Source organism: Montipora capricornis, chromosome 10 (assembly GCF_036669925.1).
Source record: "Montipora capricornis isolate CH-2021 chromosome 10, ASM3666992v2, whole genome shotgun sequence".
Classification (NCBI taxonomy): domain Eukaryota; kingdom Metazoa; phylum Cnidaria; class Anthozoa; order Scleractinia; family Acroporidae; genus Montipora; species Montipora capricornis.
Window position 1 is genome coordinate 18,662,047 of NC_090892.1, and position 2,341 is coordinate 18,664,387.

The 2,341-nt window shown below is 42.9% G+C and overlaps 1 protein-coding gene across 1 annotated transcript in view; it reads right to left on the reverse strand.

The window, feature by feature from the left end:
• Positions 1-1,501: 1,501 nt before the first annotated feature.
• Positions 1,502-2,341, reverse strand: part of LOC138018364 (histamine H2 receptor-like) — a 46,272-nt gene continuing 45,432 nt past the window's right edge. Inside the window, exon 6 of the mRNA XM_068864984.1 lies at positions 1,502-2,341. This exon is cut by the window's right edge and continues 424 nt beyond it. The gene's annotated coding sequence lies outside the window, so the exon portion shown is untranslated.

Sequence of the window (2,341 nt, forward strand, 5' to 3'; positions counted from 1 at the left end):
TTCCCCCCCCCCCCCCCCTTTGATTTTTCTTTTGTTTGTCCGTTCACTCGTCCATTCACAATTTGCTGGAAATAACGCCAACAGGTGCTTCCGCTGCGGTTGGTTTGGGCTAAAGCTTGAAGAATTGTTTGGTTCCAAGGCCTCCTATATCGACCAGAAGGGGCCTCCTTTACCACCCTTCATGCTCGGTCAGGAGCAGGAATAATCTACAATGGTTTCCCTAATTTTATGTATGGTAGAGGTGACAAATTTAATCTTCTATTAGATCTAAGCGAGTACTAGGAGTTGTCTGACCTCAAGGTTCAGTTGCCCGTGACTTACACTTCTGAAGTATTAGTTTTTGGCGAACTATTGGGACTTAAGCATTTGTTCTTTCAGCTGTCGTTAATTGCTGTTGCCTGAAAGCCAGCTTTCATTCATTAGGAGTTTGTTAATTCCGCGATAAAGGTGTTGTCAAGGGCTAATCGAGTCTCAAAACTCGTTTAATGCATGTTTATTGTAACCCGTTGAGTGTATCAGTGCAATCTAATGGACGATAAGACGTATTTTAGACCTATGACATGATGCTAGTGGCATTTGAAGAAACAAAAGATCAACGACTGGGGAACCGTTTATCCTTTTTTTCTGAAGGGCTAGTTTATGATTCTTTAGTTCTTAAAGCGGTTATCTTCGTACAGATGGATCCGGAGCATCAAACCCTTTGAGAGGTTCTGAAGAATACAAGGAATTATTATCAATACGCGCGGCCAAATGACAAACTGCCCTCTGTAAAACACGCTGCTTAGCGGGCCAAACGGGAAATGTGCGGGCTGAAAATACATTTGCCGCCCCGATACTGATTGGCTGCAGAGATGTCAAACAACTTTGCTCGGCCAATGAGATCCTGAGGATACCTGAGGAGTTGGCGCGAATTTTTGTGGATGAGTTTGCACTTGCTCACTTTGTAGCCCTGCAGTGAACGTTTGACGTTTAGAGATTTTATTTTAACATGTATTGATAATATTGATAATCACATGACTTTTTCCGGGCATGTAGTTTATTTGTGGCCCGAGGAGCTTACCATTTGTCAAAGTAAACCGGTTGGGACGACCGATGGTTTTTCCAAAATCAGCAAACCAGCCGAACGAGATGGCACTTACCATTTGCAATTCGATTTCCCGTAATTGTTGTCGGCTGATGAGAGACTGGAAACTGGGAAGTTTAGAAAATGGTAAGGAAATTTCCGCCGTTCCGTTCCGGACGAAAAAAGAGGACTACCTCTGGAGGTAGTCTATTTCACTTTCAACCGAAATTTCCGGATTTCTTTGTTAAATGGTAAGCACCATAATTTTCAGGAAAATCCATTCAGAAATTATAGTTTACCTACAGAGGTAGTCCTCTTTTTCCATTCCGAACGGAACAGTGGAAATTTCCTTTCCATTTAATTGGTAAATTTTCCAGTTTACAGTCTCTCATCAGCCGAAACAATAATTATTGCAAGTGGTAAGCGCCATCTCGTTGGGCTGGTTTTCTGATTTTGGAAAAACTGTTACCGTTATTCACCGGTCATCCTAACCGTTTTCTTGTCTGCAGCTTGGGATACTAGGGAATCTTTACTCGACATTTATCACTACAACAAGACAACATGTATTACATGGACTGTAATGTTAACGCATTGCCGACCTATTTTTTGTGGAAGTTTCAGCACGTTGAGAAATGCTTTGTTCACGCAGTATATCTCCTGCCGATACATCTTGCAGCCGCCAACGAGAAGTTGCCGTGAGCTCTCATCCTTCAGCTTCTTTAATAATTATAATCTCGTCACTTAAGGTGTCATTACTAATGCAGAGCACATTTCGCCGGTAAGAAATAACTGAAATATGAAGCTTTTGCCAAATCCCTTGGGAAGGACCTCAGAAAATCCAGGCTACCGCAAGAAGTTTCCAAGTTTTTTGAAACCACTTTGTCGGCGCTTTCCAAGAGTAATAAAATTTGACTGAAGGCGGATTTTTCTGACACTTTATCAGCCGATCAGGAACAATATTTCTCCGTCCGTGGGCAAAAGGGGGTTTCGAAAATGCTGAGGGGTTGATCGCAGGCAGTTTCTCACCTCGCGTTCTTGTTTCACTTCGGTCCAGGTTTTCGCACGGTGATATTGAAAACGATCACTCAAAGGTCAACCCCGGTGGAAAGAAGCGTGTATAATTCGCCAAACCGCCTGGTACGCAGGCTAGGGGCTGTGCAATACTCACGAGGGGAGGGGAAAGAAGGGGGTTCTCTGAATTGAGTAAAATCCGGCTTAAGGTTAATTTAAACATCCTATACATATTCAAAAGTTGATCGTGAAAACGTCTGCCATAGG